Consider the following 26,344-nt stretch of genomic DNA (forward strand, 5'->3'; position numbering starts at 1 on the left):
TAGAGACCTACTTAGATTGGGGTCAGATGAACTGTTACTAAGACACATATTCTCCATAAATGTAAGTTTCTGCTTTCCTTTTAATGATTTTATGGGAAAGCACTGTAAACTACGTTGGGCAGTCTTGGTGTTTGTTCTCTGACTAGGTAGTACCATCGTATATCTACACCTCATACCTTTGTATGGATGAGCATACTGTCACCAAATGGCATTGCTTTAATTATCTTAAATTGAAGAGCACAGAAGCAGACGTGTTCTTGGGTTAGATGCTTTTTGGGGCACTATAAAAAAATGGGGAAGTGGTGGGAGGACTGAGTCATTGTATCGCGCATGGAAGTGGAAGTATCCAAACCCCAAACAACCAACAAGCAGTGCTGTCATTCATGGTGAGAGTAAACAGGCACGGTGAAATAACATCACATATTGAAGTTAATCAGTAAGTTTCAATTTAATTGAATCTTAATCAAATTATATTTCTTTTAGAGGCACAATTAAGTTTATGGCTGTATTAGTGCTGTAAGTACAGAAAATTTAAATTGAATTTATGTGTGAATATATTGAAATGACATAAACATTTTTCAGCAAACCTAGTAATACTCAAAAACTCATTCTCTTTTCCTCTTTAAAGACATTTACATAGAGTTTGTCCCATGCTAGAATATGCTATAGATATTATTACTATTGCTAGCTTCACTTTCCTGAAGAGAACACTGAGGAACAGAGAAATTAAAATCCTCTCAGTAGCAGTCAGTAAGGAGTGCAGCTGCTGTCTTTTTTTTTTTTTATTAATTTTATTGTTGTTTACATTGTATTATGTGGTGCAGTTTTATAGGCGCTGGGGATCCCCCCCACCCCTCCCGTACCCCTCCCCCCATGGTGGATTCCTCCAGCTGCTGTCTTAACTCAGGTAGCCTGGCTCCACAATCTTTGCTTTTAATGATAAAGACTGCTCCCTCCTTTCGCATACAATCTGTACTGACTTTCTTCAGCTTTGAAAAATATTACCACAGGACATGCCCATCTACTAAGGAAATGCATTCTCCAGGGCTCTGCCTCAGTTTTCTTTCCCTTCCCATCTGAGATGCTCTTTGAGGACAGTATTGGTAACTTCTGCAGTTCTAACACTAATCATACTCTCATTCTTTCCAGATATTTTAACAGATGAGACATTTAGCCTGTTCTTATGATACATACAGACAACTGGAATCAACCAGACATTCTTAGTGGAAAGTCTCAAAGGAACCTCAGATGCAGCCGAAGTTGAAGACTAAGGTAGACTCTCCAGTCCTCCCAGGTCACCCTTTTTTCACTAAGCCTGCTTTTTTACTGTGTTATCTCTCCTACTTGGCGACTGTCTCCCCTTTCCCACTTCCCATTCAAAGTCCTCACTGTTTGGAAGGGGTGATGGAAGAGAGTCAAATAAAGCAATCATTAGAGTGAGCATGACATGGTTTCAGGATTATGTCCAGAAGGCCAATGAGCTCTGAAAGACATTGATTCTAAGAGGCAAGGGTCAGGGAAGGCTTCACCAAGAAGGCAGTGCTTCAACTGACTCAAAGTATGCCTTCTTGCATTTGTAAAAGCAACTTCACTTTTCTCTTTGACTGACAGTTGAAGGTTATCTTTTACATGCATGGTTCATAATTTTACTAGAAAACAGAACAGAAATACACAGTAAATTTTCCTTCTAGTTTCAAAACATCATTTCTGCTTTTTAATTTTCTTTCTGTTTTCAAGGAAGAAGAAAGAACAAAGTAGCAATTGTTCAGGGTAATTTTTTTTTCTAAACCATTTACTTATTTGTTTGAAAGGCAGAGTGACATATGATAATGGAGAGACAGGAAAACAGATTTTCCATCTGCTGGTTCAATCTCTAAATGGTTGTAGTGGCAGAACTGAAGGCAGCAACCGAGAACTACCATCTTCTGCTGCTTTCCAAGGCACATTGGCAGGTTGCTGAACCATAAGTGGAACAGCTGGGATTCAAACTTGTGCTCTGGTATGGGATGACACTATATCAACCAACCACTTCAAAAGCTGCACTACAAAACCAGTCCCAGGTGCTTTTTAAAATTGTTTTCCCACTCAAAATGAAGTAAGTGAAAGATGGTATGATCTGTAACCCTTGAAAAGATATTCTTCATTTGTCTTTATATCACTTTCTCATCTTTTATGAGGAAAATTCTATGTTTCTTTTGATCAGTTGCTAAGTTTGACTGACTCTGGGAAACCTGCAGCATAAAGTTCATTACTGGTCAAAGTTTCCCATCTGTATTTTGTGGGAACACTATAGGGAACAGATCCTCCTATGCTTCTGGCAGCACAATACTCATGTGAGGTGGTTGTGATTATTAGTGTGAAAGCCATCGAATTAAGTCATATCTGCCAGAAAGCCCAACTTTTTACCCTATTTTTGAAAGAATTCAGCTTGATAATTTCTCTTTCTGGAAAATTTGATTGCATAAAAAAGATAACCATTTAAACTTGTCACGATACAGAGGTCTTTTCTAAGAGCTCAAGGGAAAGATGGGGAAACTCGTCTTTGAAAAGTCTACAGACAGAAACTACAAAGTATACAATTAAAGTGATTTTTCCAGTCTTTTCTCTGTCAAACATCTCTTTCCTTTGTGCTACATTCTCCTCTTCACAGTATTAATTTTATTTTTCCTTCCCTTTGCCAACCCAATTTTTCTGCAGACATGGTCAGACATGACAGTTCCAGTTCCAGCTCCAACCTCATCCTAGCTTTATACCATTGAGTTTAAGCACTACCGACAGATGAACATCTGTAAAGGTCAAGTGAAAATGCTTGATGAATTATCTGGTTCAAATCCATTCATGTATTGAGAGGTAGGATAATTTCATAGAAATGTGTGTGCAGGGATCTTCACTGGGGAAATGTAAATACTTTCTCAATTATCCACTGCAGGTGTACTTTGTGAAGTTTTATTCCAAGGAGATAATAGCCACAAAACTTGACCTTAAGAGATGAAACAGGCAAAACGCTTTCTGTTCTTCCTAGTAAGAATTATGCTGCTATTAATCAAAAAGACTGGCCTACTTACAGCCACCTGTGCTACTGAATAAACATGATTCTTTGTGATAAATCTGTGATGAACTATTTTGATCCATGAGTCCTTGTACATTCAGGATGGGGGAATTGACTTGTGTAAGGGGAAAAAAAATCACAGATGAAGATCAAAAGGGGTTACCAGAAAAAGTTTGCCTTTAGTTATTAAGTTTTTAAAGTATCAAGAGTAACTCCTAATAGTCTCCTATGACCCAGCTCAGTGGTGCTAGGATTGAAGACTAAAGTCTTTTAGGAATTAAAAGTGCATCTTTGCCTACTGTGCCATATAGGAAGTCCCTTTAGGAAGCTGGTACTCTATGATGGGGGCTAACCATCACATACAAGTCTTTTAATATCTCAGCAGAGTTTTCTCAACAGCATACATGCAGTAACAATCAGCATAAAGAACAAAGTGATTTTGATAATCAAGCAGCTAGATAAATCACAATTATTCCATGTAGAACAATAGGTCCTTTTAGATGGTCAGGCAGCTAGTTGTATGAAATCTCTACCCTGAAGTTATGTAAAAGCATTGAGGAGTGCTTAGTTCATTGCAACCCACAGACACATCTATTTCTATTTTCTATATAGGCTTTAAAATAATAATTAATTTGAACAAATGATTTAATGACACAAATATATGAGTGCACACACAAAAGCATAAGGGGTCTGCAAAAGTTCATGGAAAGGGCCACTCAACGGGCTAATTTCCCACCTACAAGTACCAGCATCACATATTGGCAGTGGTTTGTATCCAGACTGCTCCAGTTCCCATCAAGCTCAGTGATTACAGACTGGGAAAGCAGCAGAGGATGGCCCAAACCTTGGGACCCTGCACCCAAGTAGGAGACCTGGAAGATGCTCTTGGCTCCTGGCTTTGGATCATCTTAGCTCTAGCCATTACAGCCATTTAGGAAGTGAACCAGCAGATGGAAGATTTTTCTCTCTGTCTCTGCTTGTCTTTGTCAACTTGACTTTCCAGTATAAATAAATAAAGCTCTGAAAAATTTCATGGAAGGTTTGTATTATGAAAGAATATATGAATTTCAAAATTTTCCAGCAAAATAAATAAAAGATTTTAAAAAGTGAGCCTAAAAAATAGAATGTACTCATTAAACTTTTATTTTTAATTAAGTTAATTAAACATTAGATGAATGGAAATGTATGCTTGAAAACAACAGATACAAACAAAAAAGTAAAGCACAGAGCTAGAATTTAAGGTATATGTACATTGTAAAGCAAAAATGTTCTCATTGCGATACTAGCACTCTAAAGCAGAATTGAAGAAAGGTAGTTTTATGAATACCTTAGGAAGAATATTCCTGAACACAAAATAGCAAGAATCTGAGTTTGGATTGTACTGGTGTGTTAAAGGAACATGAGGAGGCCAATGGAATAAAAGCAAAGGGAGGAGAGGGAAAGTTGCTAGAAAAAAAGTCAGAGAATTGGCAGAGGTGGGGATATGGGTTGGAAAGATATGGATTCTAAGAAAAAGTGAAGCTCTGAATATAGACTTAGGAATTGGCTTATGAGCTAGAGGTGAAGTGTGGGTGAAAGGGTAGTCTCGGATGGCATCAAGATTTTTAGCACGGGACCCGGCGCGGTGGCACAGTGGTTAAGGTCCTCGCCTTGCACACCCGGGATCCCAGATGGGCGCCGGTTCTAATCCCGACAGCCCCGCTTCCCTTCCAGCTCCCTGCCTGTGGCCCGGGAAAGCAGTCCAGGACGGCCCAAAGCTTTGGGACCCTGCACCCAAGTGGGAGACCCGGAAGAGGCTCCTGGCTTCGGATCAGCATAGCATCGGCCGTTATGCTCACTTGGGGAGTGAATCATCGGATGGAAGATCTTCCTCTCTGGGTCTCCTCTCTGTATATCCACCTTTCCAATAAAAAAATAATAATAATTAAAAAAAAGATTTTTAGCACGAACAGCTAAAAAAAATGGAATTGCCATGGAGATGATGTAATAATAGAAATTGTTGAGTGTTTAAAAATATTATGATTATTATTATTTTATGATATAGTTCCATAGGTCCCTGGGATTTCCCTCAGCCCCTTTCCAATCCCCCTGCCACCTCACACCGAGTTCCTCTATATCATTACGATAGTATAGTTTTTCATACATAGTCATATGTCCATTATTGCGGGCATGGAAAATGGCAGAGAGCCCGGCATTCTATTGTCATATAGTAAACAGTTTCATTGGGAGTCCATGATTAGTCTGGAAGTAGAGATGCATTCTGCATTGTATCCTCACATCTGGATATGTTAGTCTCCATTTCATAATTACTGTACATCCCCTTAAATGAAAAGCCACAATATAAAATCAACAATAAGAAGAAAAATAGAAATTTACAATGCCATGAAGTTACATAACATGTTACTACATTATGATAGTCTCTGTTACACAGTGACTATACATCCCCTTAAATGAAAAACCACAAAACAAAATCAACAACAGAGAGGAAAAAGAAATTAACAACACCATGAAGTTACATAACATGCTACTGAATGATTAGTGTGTCACTGAAGAAATGAAAAAGAAAATCAAGTACCGTCTTGAAGAAAATGATGCTACTGTATGATCTGAGTCATTGAAGAATTTAATCAAAGGAAAGTGTTTTGAAGAAATGAAACTAACAACAAAAAAATAAAAATCCATGAGATACAGTTTCTGCTGAAGCAATATTCACCACGACACCTGATAATCAAGCTCTCTTCAACTGAACATAAGAAAAAGATCCTTAAATGTGCACGAGAAAAAAATCAATTGACAAATAAAGGAATGCCAATTAAACTCACAGGAGATCTCTCACAGGAAACTCTACAGTCCAGAAGAGAATTGGAGCAACATATTCCAGATTCTAAAAGAAAAAAATTGTCAGCCCAGGATAACTTCTAGCAAAACTTTCTTTTGTCTCTGAAAATGAAATAAAATTCTTCCACAGTAAAGAAAAGCTAAAAGAATGTGCCTCTTTCAAACCTACCCTATAAAGGATACTTAAAGATATTTTGACAGAGAAGAGGAATAGCACTCACCAAAACCAAGGGCAAATGTGAAGAACATCCTAGTAAAATGACAACAGACAACCAAATCAATGAACAACCCATTGCTAAAATTACAGGACCAAATTACCACCCACACATATTAACCCTGAATGTAAATGGCTTAAGCTCAAACATCATGGGTTAGTAGACTGGATTAAAAAACAAAACCCATCTCTTGCCTACAGGAGACACATTTCACCAACAAAATTGTTGGGTTTTTTTTTTTTAAGATTTATTTATTTTTAGTGGAAAGGCAGATGTACAAAGAGGAGGAGAGACAGAGAGGAAGATCTTCTGCCCGATGATTCACTCTCCAAATGACCACAACGTCTAGTGCTGCGCCAATCCGAAGCCAGGTGCCAGGAAACTTTTTCCGGGTCTCCCCCACAGGTGCAGGGTCCCAAGGTTTTGGGCCATCCTTGACTTTTTCCTAGGCTACAAGCAGGGAGCTGGATGGGAAGTGGAGCAGCCGGGATTAGAACCGACAGCCATATGGGATCCCAGTGCATTCAAAGTGAGGACCTTAACCACTACTCTATTGCACTGGGCCTGAAATTGTTTAACCAGTGAAAGATTCACAGCTTGATTTTGGACACAGTGTAGTTATGATTTTTATTATTTGTTCAAAGAAGAAGATAAGTGGAAATCTAAGCATGCATACGGAACTTTAAGAGTCTCAGCTGTCCAGACTTTGGATAGGAAAGGGGTCAGCAACAGAAAAGTGGTGGAGTTGGGATTTAAATTTTAGAGATCAGATAAGATCAATGAAATTCAGGTATACATATAGAACAGAGGGCTAAAACTCCCTATGAGATTTGAGGATGAACCCATAAAAATCATTTTTTGAGAAATGAAAATTAGAAAAAGGAAAACCATGCAAATATGGGCGTGTAATTCAAGTAAAGAAAACACCTGCCAGAGTGAAGAGTTATACTGTATCAAATGCTGCTTAAGGAGTAGTAAGAGGAAAAATAAAGGAGGTCATTTGCGATACTGAAGCAGAGTTTCAACAAGTGGTGGGGATAAAAACTGATGCAGTAGATGCAAAAGAACGAAAAGACAAAAAATTGGAGACATAAAGTAAGCGTTCCATCAAACTCATTGTAAACCAAAGTTGTGTGTCTGTTTTAGGAAAGAGCAGTATGAATTTTCTCAATTGGGATTGACTTACAATGAAACAGTTGTAGTACAAAAGAGCAAGAGGGACAATTGTTGAATTAATATCTCATTGAATAAGAGAAAGGAGACTTTAGCTAGAAATTCAGTATCCAGCCATATTTCCAGGAGAGAAGTAGTCACAGATGTGAATAGTTTGGCAAGACAAGTGGTAGGATTTGTGAAAATTCTCTTGAATAAAGGAAGCTAGTTCAAGAAAGTAGGAACCAAGTTCTTTAACTGAGAATGAAAATGAGGAAGGAGTTGCTGACATTGAAGGCAAGTGGAGAATGTCACTTAGGGGAGAATGCATGCACAGGGGAAACATATATTTGTTTCCATGTAACATTAATGGAGATGCAGAAATAGTAAATATCTTCACTAAAGTGACTTACCTGCCAACAGAATAAGGGTCAAAACTAGAGTGTCAGGTGAGCAAAATGGTTCGAATTGCTGGTCCTCCATCTGCAAGCACCAGCATTCCATACTGGGACTGGTTCATATTCTGGCTGCACCTCATCCCATCCAGCTTCCTACTTACAGCCTGGGAAAGCAGTGAAAGATAGTAGGACCCTGAAACTGCATGGGAGACCATGAAGAAGCTCCTGGCTTTGGATTGGCTCGGCTTCAGATGTTGCAGCCATTTGGGAGAGTGAACCAGCGGATAGATATTGTTGTCTGTCTCTCGTCTCTGTAAATCTGCCTTTTTAATAAAAATATATAAATCTTTAAAAAAAAAAAACCTTCCTCATGGAAAATGGTACTGGAGTACTATTAGTTTAAAAAAAAAAAACAACCCTGAAGTATCTCAAGGTTGTTGGACACATTTTTTCTTAAGATTTATTTCTTTTTATTGGAATGGAATATCTACAGAGAAGATAGAGACAAAGATCTTTCATCTGCTGGCTCACTCCCCAGGTGGCGACAACAGCCAGAGCTGAGCTGATCTGAAGCCAGGATCTAGGAGCTTCTTCTGGGCCTTCACATACATGCAGTGTTCTAAGAGCTTGGCCAGCCTCCACTGCTTCCTCGACACAAGCAGACAGCTGGAAAGGAAGTGAAACAACCGGGACACCTGTTTGATCCCGGTGCTTGCAAGGGATTTCAAGCTTGAAAACACAATCAAACCATTGCACTGGGCCCACTTGGGGTTTTTTTTTTTTTGATTTACACAATGTGACATGGATGTTTTCTTTAGAGTTCCCAGGAAACATCCAAAATTTCATACACAGGCCTATTTAAATGTTAATCAATAATCTTACAACTTGAGGAGCTACGTAGAATCTGAAATAATGAATACTGTAATAATACAATAATGCAATAATACAATTGAACCAAGCGCTTCCTCTGTTCCCTCCCTCTCCCTTTTAACACAGACAAAAAAAAAAAATGATTTTTGCTCTAAACATAGACATTATTTAGTTTGAAAACCGTGTGTTTATAATTTGGGTGTATTTAGCTTAAATTATCCAAATAACTAATTTAATTCATTTTGTGGTAGGCTGTCTTAAAATGAAATTATGAAATGCTGTCTATTTTACCGATCCAAGGGTGAGGCAACCTTTCCAATGTTCATTGGCTGACGTAGTCAACCTCAAGTCTTTATTCACCCAGATTCCAAACCACTTTGTCAGAACCCTCAGAACATGCACTACATCAGGACTCTGGGTTGATACTGCTGGCAGTTCCTCATCCCTGGGTACTGATACTTGGGAGACTGTATGTGGCTTCACCCTTTAACTCTCCCTTTCCCCTCAAGACAAGAAGAAATAGAGAATTTGGAAACAATGATTTCACCCACTTTCCCCTAACCCTCAAACCTTCCTACCCTGGTCAAGCATGTGACCATCACCAAAAATAAAAATTAAAAAAAATATTATGAATAAAAATATCTGTTAGGGTCAATAGTGATTTTTTTTTCAGAAGTGGAATTTCAAACACTAACATTTTAATGAGTGTCTATTATGTTATAAGTCCTTGGATGGCACTGAAGTTGCTATTTTACATTAAATGTCAAATATATTCAGATGATTATAATTACCAATAAATAATTTGGCTTCTGCCCTGTCTACTATAATCAAGTTATTGTGGTGTGATCTCTTCTGTTCAGGATTTTAATTAGGGAGAGTAGTGAATTATGCAAACTAATGTGAATAAAGTGCTAAGGGAAGGTTTATCATTTGCACTAAGAGGATAAAGGGCTCTTGACAGTAGGTGAAATATGGGTCTAATGAGCATGATCACTTCAAGTTTCTCCTTTTATGACCTGTTTCTGATGAGTAGATGATCAAGAGGATCAAAGGTTAAGAGTCTTACCTGTTTGGTGATGACAGTCATGCAAGAGATGTTAGCATTTCAGTGAAAAACAAGGTATGGGGGAAAACAAATTGCCGGGTGAAAAAGAAATAAGTAGAAAACAAAGAGAGTGATGTGAGATACAGAGACAATAATGACAAAGTTATGTCCCAAAATGGAAAATGAATAATTAGAAGTCATGATAATTTAATTAAAATCATTTACTCTTCTAACTGCTACATAGTATGGTTTGTCAGATCCATTTGTTTTTGAGAAAACTCAAGTGAACATTACCTATAATTAATACTCAAAAACTAAATTAATATTTTATGAGATCTGAACTACTTTTACCTTACTTTGAAAATTATTTAAATAAAACAGTCTATTTAATATGTATTGATTAATAAATACTATACATTTAATTATGTAAGAAAGAACACAGTTCCTATTGAACGTTCAGCACAATTCTATGAAGGAAATATTTTGAAATTGCTTTATGTTTCTCAAAATTTGGAGTATTCTGATGTTGAAACTTTAGGATATGTTTACTGGATTTCAAGCCAATATAGTGGCAAATACTTGGATTGACTGTGATGAACTCTGTGTTTTCAGCTTTCTCATTTCACATACATAAATACAAGTGTTCATACACAGTGTTTTTAATGCACTAATTTACAAGAATCTCAACAGTGTGTTTAGATTCATAAGAAGGAGTGTGAGCCTTCAAACATTTTAAGGAAAATGCTCTATGTAAAAAAAACTATAAATGTAGCTCAAAAACTTTGTACCAAAATAAACCTGTTTTTAAAATACATTTTTCATTATTTTTTCTTTTTTACTTATTATTATTATTTTCATTATATGATGTAGTTTCAAAGGCCCTGGGATTTCCCTTATCCGCTTTTTTATTATTTTTTGAAGTACATTCATAGAAAAGATATACTATTATTTCTACTGACTCAACATTGTTTTGTTTTTTTCACAGCCCTCCATATTAAACAGTCACTGAATAAAAGAGTAAGAATGAATGTATGACCTACTGCATTAATTTGCAGATTAGGAATTTGAGCTATTAAAATAGATCTATGATTGCTTCTTGGCCTTTTGACTAAGACTGAGTGTAAAATAGATCTGTAAACAGAAATGAAATGGTTAAAACCATAAAACACTCTTCTCTTTACAGCTTATGTTTCTAAGAGGAAGGAGACAGGAGGCAGTGACACACAGGAATGATGGGATCACTGTACAGTTGAGTGAGAAGAGAACAAGTTTAGCTTGAAATGTGTACTTGGGTAATCAGCCGACTTTCTTACTAGCTAAGGTTCATTCCTGTATCTCTGTAAGAAAATGAAAACTCATGGCAATCCATAGTCCTCCAAAGAGACACTTAAAGAGCTGATAATTGCATTTGAACATGTTAAGGCTGCACCAAATGTGTAAAAGATATAAAAGGGATTATATATATAAAAGGGACTACAGAAGAGACAAACTAAACTGTACAATTCCTTCTATAGTGTGTTTAGTTCTCCCTAAACAATTCTTTGTGCAACTTTATTAATTCCAGAGTCAAAAGAACAATTCTGAATACCATTATAGCTTCAGAGGCCATCCACTCAGAATGAGGATCATTGTGGCCAAAATGAAAATCAAAATGCATGACCTGCTTCAGAATCATGACTCCCCAGAGCCTGTCCCTGCCTGCATGGCCCACATATTTCATTTTCAAGTGTGAAATTATGCAACATTTTGTGTGCTAAAGATGGCAAACATCAATTCACCTAGTATAATTATGTAATTGGTGAAGTGTAGAATATTGCCAAATCCATTTTTTTCCATGCTTTAAAAGACTGCGACACATTGCTAACTTTCATAGTTTCTTTGTTAAAAGCAAACACAACAACAATAAAAACATGTGCAGAGGAAGCATAATGGCTTCAAGTCCTGGCTCTGAAGTTGGACTTTCTGGTTTGAGTCCTGCAGCTTCCATAAGCTGTGAGTCTGAGCAGATTAATGTACATCTGTCTGTATCAGATTCTTCATCCTCAAGCAGAGGATAATAACCTCACAGGGTTTTTGTGATGATCAAATGAGCCAATACAGTAAAAAAGTGCTCTACACCATAGAAAGCACTGAAAAATGTAATCCAAAAACAATTAGAATGAAATATAGAAACAACTAGAAGAGTTTTCTATTTTATAATCTAACACTTAGGGCTATCACTCAGACTCAGCATTTCTAGGGTCATCCAGTGTTGATTATTAACCTCTAATCTATGTATGAATAAAACCATTATGTGTAATCTTTCAGTTTTGTTCAGCCAATATTTTTTGGTTTGCAGGTAAAGGGAGAGTTGGAATTCAAACCTAGCTGATTACCAACGCTGGGGCAATCTACCTCCTGTTATTGCCTGTTATTGGCTCTCTCTGATGGAATATTCACCAGTTTATGTATTTTTATTTATTTTGTGTGTGTGTTTTAATTTAATCATATAAATATTCATTTATACAATAAGGAAAAACCTCCTCATCTTCATCTCATCCTAGGCACCATGAGGTCCTGCCACGAAAACCCACCCAGCTAGTGTGCTACATACATCCTACTGACAGGTGGAAGGGGCAACCGCTGCTGCTCCTCATTCACCTAAGGAACAAAAACAGGGCAGGGAGGAGGATCAGCTCATTTCCCAAGCCCTGGGAGCCCTACCAGCCTCTCGCTGGGGCTCAGAGTGAACCTGGGGATCTGTTTGTTCTCGTGCCCATGTCCTGGCACCTTGGCCACCTTCAGGCCACACCAGCTGAGTTGACTGAGATTCCCTCTGAGCTGGATTTAAGCCTGATGGTTTAAGGTTATGGCCAGTCCTTGCTGTGGGAGAAAAATGGCTGTTTCGGGTAGCAAAACACCCCAGATTCAATCATCTCCATGGCAAAAAGGCAAAAAGACATGCACATGTGCATGCAACCCACACTTACACAAACAGCTCACTCGACGCACACACAACGGGGCTCCTGCACACACCTGAGTCCCTTGCCTCTCCATCTGGCCTCAGAACCTGTCACCTAATAAGGGGCCTGTATCACTTCCTGGACACATACTATAGTCCTGGCCCAGAGGTGGTCCAGGAGCAGGCTTGGGCTAGGATACAGGGAGCCTTTAGCAAGCCTCTGGGTAGGGGAAGACGTGGGCTCTGGACATTGCTCAGGGTCCACACCAGCAAGTGGGAGGAGAGCCAGCGGTTCTGAAATCCTCCTGGGCCTGGGGAAGTCATGTACTCTCCTCTGCCCACATGCCAAGGAAAGCCTGCACTTGCTCTGGCCCTCTGCAGAGGGTTTACATTAGACTGGCTTGTTCTCGGGAAGCAAGCCAAGGCATATGGGATGCTGAACTGACTGGGGGTGAGGAGCAGCAGGGCAACTCTGGCAGGGCCACACCCAAGGCTGGTGGCCAGTGAAGCCCCTGCTGGGATGTGGAGGGCACTTGCATGGGGCAGATGGCAAGTCAGAACAACAGGGCTTATGAAGCCTCCCTGATCCTGCCAGGGACAGCTAATGATGCTTCCAGGTCATCAGGAGGCAACAGTGGCTGGACACGTGTGGGCCCCTGGGTGGCAGTGTTTCAGGATATTGGCACCAGCAGCAGCCTGGGACTCATGGGGCTCTCAGACAGAAGGCAGCCTGAGCCCCGGGGACAGGCTCCTCTAGGGAAGGTGACCTTGTGCATGCACACAGAGCACGTGCTTGGAGGGCCCTTCTCTAGCTCCGACCTGGGCACAGAACTGCCCTTCTCGGCAGGCAGACATTCCCCCTTTGGTTTTCTGAGGAAGGTGGGAAGGTGAAGGGCCAAACAAGCGTTTTCTTCCACAATCAGACTTAAAAAAAAAAAAGTCTCAGAAGAGGATGTGGAGGAACAAACACCACACATTGTTTGGAATTCAGAGACAGATAGGCAGGTAGACCCTCACCAACACCCAGGCTCTACAACCCCTTGCAGCCACTCATCACCTGGTCTCCCTGCTTGTCTCGCAACCCTGGAGGCGGGCTGGGGTGCACTAACAGGCAGGTGACCTTCAATCGCAGCCTAGATTGTATCGGACTCTCAAACCAACTAAGACTCAAAGGAGGAAGGGGGTGAGAAGGAGAAAAGAGGGGCTTTGCATATTCTTTTTTTCTTGGGCAGACAGCTGTTCTAGCCTGGTTCAAGCTTTCCACAGAGAGAGCCACATCTCAATCTGCTTGCAATCCACAGGAGGCCACTGAGGCTGCCAGCCTCATCTCCAGAGGGACTGCTCCTTGGCCACCTCCTTACAGCAACTGACCATCCTTCTGGGGTGGGGTGGAGAGGAGGGCATGGAGGGTCCTCTAATTTCCACCTAAACATGGTTTCCAGGATCAAGGGGTAAGAGACTGTGGCCCTTCCCTGTGATACATTCCCCTTTTGGGGTGGTGTTTTCAAATTTTTTAACAGCTCAGCCTTCACTAACAGGAAGTGTAAACACTATGCTGGACCATTGGAGGGGACACAGGGAGAGGAGCTTGTGACAACAGAGAACCATGGGACACCTTCACATTCGCCTGCTGGTGGGCTGCACCAACACCTGTGCGTGTAGGCAGGAGAGTGTGTCTCCCTGCCAAGGGGAACGTGGAAAGGAAGCCATGTCAACCATCTCAGGCGAGTGTGGGAGGACACCTCTCAGTCTCAGAAATTCCCATGTCACCCAAGGGCTGTCCTCAAGGCTTCCTCTGCTGATCACACAGGAAAGTTTGGTCTTCAGAGAGGTTCTGATACTAACAAGCCAGAGGGTTGGTGAATAGAAATGTCAAAGGTGTAAATCAATACAAGATTAATGACACAGGAGGAGGAAGGGTGATAACTCATTGGCTGATGCCATTAAAAACAAAAGAGGTCAGACTACTGGAGTCACGGTCCTGGGCAGCTGTGCTCCTTCGGTGCTGAGCCCGCAGTCCCCAAACATGCCACGTAGTTCTCATTCTGAACTGTATCCAGAGCAAACACTAATCCTATGAAGAGCATGTTATCCCTTGCTTTAACAAAAGTGGGAAAGGGGAAAAAATTAACAGGTGCTCAAAACTACAACCTCTCTGTAGGCAAAACAACTTTTGTTTAGAAAGATGGCTACCCCTCTCACCCCACCTTAAAAGTATTTTTTTATCCTTCCTGGACGACCTAATGATTTGTTAGACAGACACCTAATGAACCAAGCCCCAGGCGGCTGCATGGCTTCTTCTTGGGAGTCTCAGCACCACCGCTGTGATTCAGCACTCACACATGCACACTGAATTTATTCAAAAGCAGTGTGTTCTGCTTCTTCCTCTTCTTCCAGGTTGGGGGTGTGCGGGGCAGAGCCAGGGGTCCATGCGATGTGGTCTGCAATCCAGGGAAACCATTGCCCTACTCCAAAGTCAGGCCTTTTTTTCTTCTTGTTGACACACCCGTTTAATACTGGCCGAAGGGGTAAGACCCATGGAGACCCTTAATGTGAGTCACTACTATCAATTGTTTGCGTGACTGCTGGGAGAGAGATTTACAGAGTTCTGAGAGAGTCTCTTCTGATCTTGCTTGGTTTGGTCGGGAGCAGGAGCCCATGTGTTTTTGCTGATTGAGTCAAACTTGGAACCCCCAGGGTCTTTTAAGTTGTTTTCATCTGATTGCTGGCTCTTCTGGGGAGAGGCAAATGGGTAGAAGATTCCTTCTACCTTGTGATGCGGCTGTGTGTTGAATTCCGTTTCAAAATGACAGCTGCTGTGTTACTCCTAAAAGTTCACCCACCTCCACACTGAGAATCACCCAGGTGACATCTCCATAGTAGAGTCCTGTAGCAGTGCATATCAGCCACCATCCCTGATACATTCCTGCTCTGCTGGGCTGCACATCGGGACGCTGATATCTGCAATCTCTTGCGGCTCAAGTGGTCTCACCATCACCGTGTTCACATGTCCAAGTTGGTCTCCCCCGACATATTTAAGACAAACCCCTAGAGGCCAGGCCTCTGTCCCAGCATTCTGGATCCGCCAAGTTTTTTACTAACTGAGTATCTGGAGGGATAGCCTCTTTGTCTCCTATGCTGACATCTTCAACAAAGGACATGGAGGGCACACTGATATTTGGGCTTTCAAAGTCACAGTAGTTTCCAATTGCTGCCTGCAGGTTCCAGTTAGTCATGTCCTGGAAGGCGCAGCCGGCCCGGCTGAGCTGGAAGCCTAGCAGCCCCTGGAACTTGGAGATGAGCACGTCCTTGTCAGGCAGTTGAACTTCTGCATCAGCTCTCGGTCCAGGTCCATATCCACGCCCTCCATGGTTGAGCCGGACACCAGCTTCCTCGCCTCCTCACAACCGAGCCGCTGCTGCGCTGCCAGCCCGGGGACCAGGCAGGCTCCACAACCCCTCTCCTTTCCAGTGGGCCCGGGCCTCTCATCAGCCTAAAAGGGGTAAACTCACTCGCTCACTCGCTCAGTCGCGCTGCCCTCCCTCCCAAGCTCCCAGCGCCACCGCCTCCGCAGCCTCTCGCTAGGCCTAGGCCTCCTCCCTGGTCGCACCCACTCCAGTTTATGTATTTTTAAACAATGTAGGGCCCGGCACGGTGGCGCAGTGGTTAAGGTCCTTGCCTTGCACACCCCGGGATCCCATATGGGCGCTGGTTCTATCCCGGCAGCCCCGCTTCCCATCCAGCTCCCTGCCTGTGGCCTGGGAAAGCAGTCGAGGACGGCCCAAAGCTTTGGGACCCTGCACCCACGTGGGAGACCCGGTGGAGGCTCCTGGCTTCGGACCGGCATAGTATCGGCCCGTTGCGCTCACTTGGGGAGTGAATGATTGGACAGAAGATCTTCCTCTCTGTCTCTCCTCTCTGTATATCCACCTTTCCAATAAATAAATAATAAAAACAAATCTTAAAAAAAAAAACAATTTGGATTGACTTCCACTAAATACAGGCTGCATTCTTTACATTCTGACACTTTGGAAAAGTCACTACTTAATAAGTACCTACTGTATGGCCCAAAGTGGCCCTGAAAGTGTTACAGAGGTGAGATCTGTACTCAAGAGGAGGGATCCAAGATTGTTACTGAAAGCATAATGGCAGGGATAACTGATTATGTTTGAAAGCAAAGCATCTCCACTATACAGTTCCTCCCTCATATGAAGAAGTGAAGATACATTGCAGCAAGCATCTCAACTCCCAAATAAAAGATGGACTCCCAACAAAAACATTAAATATATCTTGATAATAGGATGCTGGACGTTTGCTGTTATCTATATCTACAATTCATGATACATTTAAATAGTAGAATGATGGACTTGAGACTGTTTTTGGAGGACAACTGTAATCATGTAGGGGAGATCAGTTGGAGGAAGGAAGAATGGGGGGGTAGGAAGGGAAAATCCCATGAGCCTATGGAAATGTATCATGAAGAACTAAAACAAACAAACAAAAAGTGTCTTCATGTAGAGAGGAGTAACAGCAGTCTTTCTGAGGTTAGGGATAATGGCGAAGAGATCGTAAGCAAACTGTGCGTGTCTAACTAGTGATTTGGATGCTTTGTGTTGGTCTCGGGCTGCTTAAAGGAGCTGACTTCACGAATGGGCTTCAGGCTTTCTTTGCTTCTCTGGTTACACATATTCCCAGGCTCACACAAACGCACACCTACTTCCTCAACAGACCGATTGCCTAAGGTTCCATTAACAGACCCTTCCCCTTTCTTAAATGTCTCCTTCACCTCTTATCGGCCTTTCTCTCCCAACTGCTTCTCATAACTGCCTACATAAACACTGTTTCAGGCCATCTGATTTCTGTGTCTGCTGCTTCCAGTGGCTTTGGACAATGCAAAGGAGGGAGAGACCGTTGGAGTCCACCAAGCATGGGTTATGAGGACATAATTATTATGGACTTTATGTCAGGTAGTAGTTATATACAAGTGATTACACAGAGATCTAAGTTCAAACACAATTTTCGTTTTCTACCACTGTTTCTGGGAAAGAGGAAAAAACATTTAAATTTTTTAGAAAAATGGAGCTAATCCTCTCCTGGTAGTGCTAGCGTTTCATATGAACTCTGGTTTGTGTCCCAGATGTTCCCTGTCTGATCCAATTCCCTGCTGATCGCCTGGGAAAGCAGTGGAGCATGGCCAAGGCCTTGGGCCCTGGCACCCATGTGGAAGATCTAAAAGAAGATCTTGGCTCCCAGCTTCAGACCAGCCCACTTCTGGCCATTGTGGCTATTAGAGAAGAGAATCAGCAGATGGAAGATCTCTCTCTTTCTCTGTCTGACTCTCCCTCTTCCTCTCTGTAACTCTGACTCAAATAAAATAAATCTTAATCTTTTTGGTAATACAATTTACCCAGTTCACAGTGGTGAACAAAATTAACATTGCAAACTTGCCACTTCCTTTGGTTAGCTTCCTACCCAGTTCAGCAGGATGTATTCCAGCCTTGGTCTGTCATTTAGTGCTGTCCATTTTCAGGTCTTTCCTTTTTGCATCATGTTCTGTGTCTCTTGAGAAATATGTAGCTTGTCATTCCCATCCCAGGACCTCTGTGAACCAAATCTCTTGATTCTTAAGCTTACCAGTTATATTCCCATTGCACATTTTGCAGACACAGCCTGTTCCATCTTATTCTTTTGTCATACTTATCCTACCAGTTTAGCACAGCTAAGCACTAATATAGTCATACATAAGTCACATGTGAAATTCAATTCTGCTGCTTCAGGGTTGGGTCATCAGGTACAGATCACTTCATCTCTCTAAGTCTCAATTTGCTAATCTCCAGAATGAAGAGAATGCAACTATCTGTCTCCCAAGCTTTCTTAGAAGATTAATCAAACAATCCACAAACCCTGTTTAGCTCAGTTCTTGGCATCTGTCAAAAACTTAAGAAATTACTTTAAAAAATTACATATCATGGTTCCAATGCTACTTTCATGCTGATCATTCTGGCTTTGTATATATCTCTTTTTCACAATACTGCTTGCATTTATTTAATGTCCTGGGATGTTTATTGTTTGATAATAAAATACATTTATGGATATGATTGCTGAACTATTGGTGAAGCAAAAAAGCTAAGAAATAGAAGCTTCTAATGACAACAGGGAAAGTACACTCTGAAGTACATATCTACTTAATTTTAATGATTGAGTAAAGGGCTAACTGATCACTTTATCCATTCTACCAATGGATATGTCTTGAGTGTCTACTATAGTCCACACACAGAGATGAAGAAGAAAAATTCTGACTAAAGAGGAGAATAAGAGGTACATAATTACTATGACAAAAAGAGCCATAGCATTCTCCATTGATGAAATACAATATACAATATAGAAAGTAAGCAACCAGGAAGCTTTGTGGAGGATAAAACCTTCAGCTGTCCTGGAAGGGAATGTAGGAATTAATGCAAAACTGAAGCTATAAGGTGATGGTTGAATAGCAGATGGTAATTCCAAATCAGAGCATATGCAAGAGCAAAGTATTGCCACTGGGGAGGGCAAGCACCCACAGTGAACAGCAAGGGAATGCATTTCAGAGGGGCGGCATGGAGGAGCTTTTTCAAAACATTGCTTGACCCCCTTGGGTGTTCTTTTAATTAACACAACTGTGACCTGAAAACTTCAGCAAATGCAATTTCTTTCCAGCTGTTTTTTATTGATATTTGGTTACAGGACTTCAATTTACAGTAGCTTCTCTTTGGATTCATTGTTCAAGGAGTTACACTCAGGTTGCCACATTGCCTGTTTCTTTGTGAAATGAGCCCCCAGCCTTAGTGAGATTCCTATTGACAACAAAATATAGAATGCTAGATGAGAGAGATTTGTGCTCTTTGCTATTTAAATAGATTAATATCTCAGAAGTAAAAAATTACACTAGCAGCTGAGGTGGTTTGGCCAAACTGTTGTTCTTTACTAGGAAAATTCTGGAGGTTCTATAAAGGACACTCATTAATTAGTACAATGCTAGGGGGAGCTGCAGTGGCTTTGTATGTTAATCCACCATTTGCAGCTCTGGCAGCCCATACTGGCTCCAGATTGTGTCCTGGCTGCTCCACTTTCAATCTAGTATCTTGCCAATGACCTAGAAAAGCAAAGGAGGATGGCTTAGCTCCTTGGGCATCTGCACTCATGTGGGAGACCTGCAAGAAGCTCCTGGCTCCTTGCTTTAGATTGGCTCAGTTCTGGCCATTGAAACCATTTGGGGAGTGAACCAGCAGATGAAATTTCTCTATCCCTTTCTCTGTAAATCTGTCTCTCAGATAAAAATAAATGAATCCTTAAAAAAATAATTATAATTCTGATAATAATTATCAGTTTCAGACCAGTTCTGTCCCATATTGCAGAACTTACAAATAGGGCATAGGAAAGGGAATCATGAACATTCTGAAGATGTATTATTAAGACATAGCAAAATGGGGCCTGGTGTGATAGTCTAGTGGCTAAAGTCCTTGTCTTTCACGTGCTGCGATCCTGTAGGCATGCTAGTTCGTGTCCTGGCTACTCTATTTTCCATCCAGTTCCCTGTTTGTGGCCTGGGAAAGCAGCCAAGGATGGCCCAAAGCCTTGCAGACCCTGTGCCCAAATCCTGGAGGAGGTTCTGGGATACTGGCTTCAGATCAGCTTATTTCTGGCTGTTGCAGCTGCGTGGGGGTGAGCCAGTGGGTGGAAGATCTTTCTATCTCTATTTCCTTTCTCTGTATGTCTTCCTCTCTATATATCTGCCTTTCCAATAAAAATAAAGAAATCTTTTTTTAAAAAAAGAATACATACATAAGGCCACAGAATCCATAGACCATCTCACTTGTGTAACATGTGACTGTCAAACTGGTGGGTTATGTGGAAAATACAAATGGTTGCCATACTTCATTAACTGTAAAATACATTTTTAATTTACATTTTTAGATCTCTTAATTAAATGTGCATCTTTATAGCTGATGGGGTGTTTTTTTTTAAGATTTATTATTTTTATTACAAAGTCACATTTAGAGAGGAGGAGAGACAGAGAGGAAGATTTTCCATCCAATGATTCATCCCCCAAGAAAGCGCAATGGCCAGTGAAGTGCTGATCCAAAGCCAGGAGCCTTTTCTGGGTCTCCCATGCAGGTGCAGGGACCCAAGGCTTTGGGCCGTCCTCAACTGCTTTCCCAGGCCATGGGCAGGGAGCTGGATGCGAAGTGGGGCGACCGGGACTAAAACCAGCGCCCATATGGGATCCTGGCATGTTCAATGAGAGGACTTTGGCTGCTAGGCCTCAGTGCTGGGCCCTGATGGGATCTTTTATAGTATTCTCTTATAAAGCAGTTACATTTTATAAAGCAGACAATGGACCTAGCCCAGAGCAACTGGTGGTCTTTTGTAAGAGAAGGTAAGCTAGCACTGAACAAATACCTGTGTAAGAACTGAAAGCAGGTAGATTTCTCAGTAAGGAGGGATACTTAGGAAGTAGAAGCTATTTCTAAATAGATGAGAGTATGACTCACACCAACTCACCTAAAGTAAAAAAGTACTATTTCAGGGCTAGAAGCACATGAATAACCAAGAATTCGCTACCAGAGAAATACGGGGCAAACAGAGACTCTATGATGGACTATGTCAGTGAGTGGATTCTTCAAAGACCTCATAGTGCTTGGAGTGGCAAGACTGGCAGCGATTTATAACGTTTGAACTATCAAAACCACTTGAGCAAGAACCTCGGAGCATGCCCTACATCCGCGACCTGGGGAGGGTGGGAAATTGGGTGGGCCTTCTCCCTTAATACCCTCCTTTAAACATGAAGGAAACAATATCGAAATAATAGTCTTACCCACTTTCCTATATAGCCCTTGAACCTTTTTACCCTAATTAACTAAGTGAAGATTGTCAAAAATATAATAAAAAATTAAAAAAAAGAATTCGCTACCAGATTTTGTTTCAGAATTGGGAAAATCAGTGAGAGGAATGGAAGTGTGAGTAATGAAGGGGGTTGGGGAACATGGACAGTGGTGGTAGCAGGGAAAGCATGGGAAAGCAGGTCTTATCCTGTTATTCCTAGCTCTTGGATACAGAAGATGCTGATTTACAGTAGATGTTGAATGTATAGTTGTTGAATATGGGATCTTGCCACATGCAAGGCAAATACTTGAGCACTAGGCTACCACATCAGGCTCAGATGTGTGCCTTCTTGAGCAGCCAACATCTACAGGACTGACCTGTCAGTCTGACTTCTTGCAAATCTGACAACCACGTTTGTCTTTCCTCACGTCTAGGCTAAATCTCAGAACTCTGGTCTCAAGGACCTTTTGTTATAGTGGTTAAAACAGAATGCAAAAGCACTGGTAATAATGCTTCAAAAGCACTCCCCAAAATGGGCAGTTTATTTATTAAAGATAACCTAACAAAATACATGGCACATATGTTTTCACTCAGTTGTTGATAACAGAATGAAAGACAAACATGGTTATCTTTCAAGCACAGTGGAATCCAGCACTGCCATGTAGTACAAAGAAGCAGCATCAAAACAGATGGCTTAATCCATATCATCATTAAAAAAGGCAATCAGTGAAATGTTCCAAGGATTAGTCTTAGTATCCATTCCTTATTGTTTGTAAGGAAAAAAATACAATAATAATATTTGTCAACACCATAGTAACTGAATAACAGCAGTTGGTGTCAAGGAAATAAAGTGGACATAATATAAACTCACATGCTCTCAAGATTCAGTGTGGACACACCTTTGTTTATTATCAACATTCACATCTCAGACCAACATACCCTGTGACTTTGTTGTGCATATTTTGGTGGAAATTCTGATGCCTTTGCTTTTTGCAGGTAGTATGATACAAAATTCACTACCTCTCTCCAGTTGAAAAAACCCAAAAAACCTTGTTCCATGCCTCCCTTGTCCTTGCCCTTATCAGGTAACACAAGCAAGACCTGTCTGATCAACAACCTTGTCGGAGGCATTCTATCACACCTTAGAATATTAGTATCTTGCATATATTTCCTTTCATTTGAGTTCCTCTTCATCTCTTAAGGTTTCTCAACATGCTGAATTTCCAAAAGAAAGCACAATTATAATTCAACATGCCTCCAATGATTTTGTTGAATATTTACTTTGTGCTTGACAAAATTCTAATTTTGGGTGATAAACTAATGAAGATAGAAGAGAGGGAAGACCATAAATAAACAAGCAAAGTAACTACAGGTAGTGATACATGCTAGGAAGAAACGTAGAAAGGCTCTCATTGTACTAGGAAAAGGCACGCAGCAATCATGGTCAAGGGCAACTTCGCTGAGGCCAGAGCAGAGTTCAATTCATAGCCCTAAAACTTCTTTGCTGTACTGTGATCTTGAGAAAGCCTTCTGCCCTTAGTTTCTTCATCTCTAAACATGAGGAAGGTCACAGCTCCTATCTCATATACTTATGTCAGAACAAAAAGAATTAAAAGTAAGTAGAAAAATTGAACAAGGTCAGGCACAGATTGGGCACTCTGAAACGCCAGCTGTCCCTATTTAAGTAGCTCAGAGTTACTAAGCACTTTCTCTGAAATTATGATTTTGATTGATACGTCAATGTTATCTTATCCAGCATATTTTATCAATCCCTTTGCACTTATGAGAGGTCTGAAGGATATAGAGGCTCCATAGCATTCACAGGATCACATATCCAGACAGCAGCAGAAGCACTGGCTTTCACTTCTCTGTTCTCAGGCATTTTTCTACCTCTCTTCATAAATTTCAATTTTTCCTTTTCAGTTGTTCATCAAAGAAGCCCAGTGTATCTGTAACCTCACTTTGTGGTTTGAAAGTTAATTCCTATCTATGGGTGGTAAATTCATCCTTCTCAGTTTTTTTCTTTCAAATTCTTTTTCTGATTTATATTTCCCTCCTTTTTGTTTTAGTTTCACTGCAGCCTAAATTCAATTTAGTTCATTATTTCAGCAAAATACCTTACATATCTTTTCTTTATTTTTTAATTTTTATTTTTCATGATATAGTTCTATAGCCACAGGAATTTCTGATGTTGCTTTATTCCAGTAGAATTTATTAATTATTATAAGACATGCTATCTCTTGAGGGTTACCTACAATTCCTTCCCACATCTGTATCTTCTTAGAGCAAAGAGCTTTAGAAAATATTTCTCTTTGGCATGTTCCAGATTTCATCCATTGAGTTGAAATTCAAAATTGCTATTATTTTTCTTTTCATGACCTTTCTATATGTCTTTTTTTCTCTTTCTAATCACAGTTCCACTTAGAACAAATACTATTCAGAAATTCTCACTTCAGTGGTAATCTGCTTTCTTTTTATATCCATTTTGAAGCCATCATCACTGCCCTGTTCCTTCAGTTGCTCAAACACTTGGCATGCAATTTACTAGGCAATATCTTGCCAGATGTAAGAGAGGGGCACTCAGAACAAAAGAGGATTCTGAAGCTCCAGGGCTTCGTAGTCAGTCCAGGCACACATCAACTTTCCTAAGGCTCTGAAGGGAAGTGCTATAACATCTGGGAATTTAGTCCATGCAAGTTATGGGACCCCCAACTTTTTCTCATTTGTGAAGAAGTGGGGAGTGACTGAACACCCACAAGGTGGTAGTCAGGATCTGTCCTTTCCTCCTCTCAGAGATGTGGTGCTGCAAAAGGACCCCACATCAGGCAGGCCACTGTTGGAATTTTGCCCTTGCCTCCTGACAGTTGTGTGATTTCACTGACATTTTATTCCCTCATCTGGAAAACATGTATCCCAGCATTCACAGTGTGTTAAGAGAATTAAGGCCCACTCCTGGTGACACAGGACAGAAGCTTTCCACTAGCCCGGCCTAACAGTTTACCATTCATTTTTATTATCCTGTTAAGGACCAACAAGAGCTTCCCCATATAGCCCAAATCATTTTCATGGTATTTAGACTTTCAAAAATCATTGGTGCCCAATTGTCACCGATTGATTTATCTCTCAAGAATTTATTGACTGCCTGCCATAGTCACTCCTTTCCCCTATATAGCTTAGGTTGGAGAGAAAAATCTAAAGGAGAAATGCAGGCATGTCAAGACACAGGTAGGAGAGGAAGCCCTGTTATCCTCCTCTGATTGGGGTGGTGCAGTTGGGGAAGGCTTTCTCGAGGAGAGGAGTCCTAACTTTATCTTTGAAAGAAAAGCATGGTTCAGGTAAGTAAAGGAGGAAGGGAATTTGGGTTTGATTGTAAATTAACAAAGGATGAACCATCGAGGCATAATAGAACAAGTTTAATATCATTCTGGTGTAAAGTACAAGGGGAGAAAGGTATAAGTGGGGAGGGAACGGTGAGAGGAGACTTACATGTACATAAATACAGATGAAAAATATCTAAGAGAACTGTGCCTGGAATACAGAGAGTGCTAAGGAAGTACATCAACTTTCTCTAAGGACCTAAAACAAGGTACATATTATGCCTGGAAATTACACTTACAATGTAATTCAATCTATTGTGGGAAAAAATGTCTTGCTAACAGTCTTCCTATCCAAGTCAAAAACATTTCACGTTCCACAGCAATTTTCTCTACACATTATCATGCTATTCCACCCTTTCCCCAAATTTTGACATTTTCATCTCCTTGGATTCTGTTCTTATCATTCTATATCATCATTATTTCTCCCTATGAGTTACCCAAAGCAACTATTTTTTACAGTATATTAATAACTGTATTCTTGGGCATAGTGCAATACCCTAGTAGCTAAAATCCTTGCCTTGCATGGGTCAGATCCCATATGGGTGCTAGTTTATGTCCTGGCTGTTTGACTTGTAGACGGGAAAAGGAGTAAAAGATGGCCTTAAACCCTTGGGACCCAGAAGACACACCTGACTTCAGATCAGCTCAACTCCTGCCACTATGGTTACTTGGAAAGTGAACCAGTTGATGGAAGATCATTCTGTCTCTCCTTCTCTCTGTTAACTTGACTTTCCAATAAAAATAAATAAATCTTTAGAAAAGAGAACTGTGGGGCCCAGCGCAGTGTCCTAGCAGCTAAAGTCCTTGCCTTGAATGCGCCAGGATCCTATAAGGGCGCCAGTTCTAATCCCGGCAGCTCCCTTTCCCATCCAATTCCCTGCTTGTGGCCTGGGAAAGCAGTCAAGGATGGCCCAAATCTTTAGGACCCTGCACCCGTGTGGGAGACCCAGAAGAAGTTCCTGGATCCTGGCTTCGGGTCGGCATAGCATCGACTGTTGTGTTCACTTGGAGAGTGAATCGTCAGATGGAAGATGTTTCTCTCTGTCTCTCCTCCTTTCTGTATATCTTATTTTACAATAAATAAATAAAATCTTTCAAAAAAAATGAAAGAAAGAAGAAAAGAGAACTGTGTTCTTCCAGGATGCGCTTTGTGTATCTGCTGCTCATGAATTAGTTTGTGAGAGCAGGTTCTACTAGAAAAACTCTGTTTTTCTTAATGGAAAGTTTCCCACAGCAGGGATACTTATTTTTAAGAAATCAAAACATTCAAAGAAATTATAAACATAAATGATTTGGATAAAATGGGATGAAACTATCTTATGTCATGTACATACTTATTTCTGAGTGATCCTAATTAAAATTAAATTAATTAAAGAGGAACTGATGCATTCACAATCACATAAGAAAGAAGGGTTGTATCCTTATATGAAGACATCTACATATGAAACAAGTTAACCCTTGCACATATTTCTAAGGGGACAGGGTAACTTTAACCGTGATTTCATATCCCTTTAGATTGAAGTGACCTGTTTCAAGGATATTAAATGTTCCATTTTTTTTTCTAGAAAATCGTATCAGTTAATGAGGAACAATTACA

At 40.7% G+C, this 26,344-nt stretch overlaps 1 protein-coding gene and 1 pseudogene across 13 annotated transcripts in view; both read right to left on the reverse strand.

Moving 5' to 3' along the window:
* DLG2 (discs large MAGUK scaffold protein 2) overlaps positions 1-26,344 on the reverse strand; it is a 1,763,217-nt gene that overhangs the window by 248,906 nt on the left and 1,487,967 nt on the right. The gene's annotated exons all lie outside the window — the stretch shown is intronic.
* On the reverse strand, positions 15,019-15,878 carry LOC121145259 (annotated as a pseudogene).

Source organism: Ochotona curzoniae, unplaced genomic scaffold (assembly GCF_017591425.1).
Source record: "Ochotona curzoniae isolate NIBS_2020 unplaced genomic scaffold, NIBS_Ocur_1.0 scaffold_3223, whole genome shotgun sequence".
Classification (NCBI taxonomy): Eukaryota; Metazoa; Chordata; class Mammalia; order Lagomorpha; family Ochotonidae; genus Ochotona; species Ochotona curzoniae.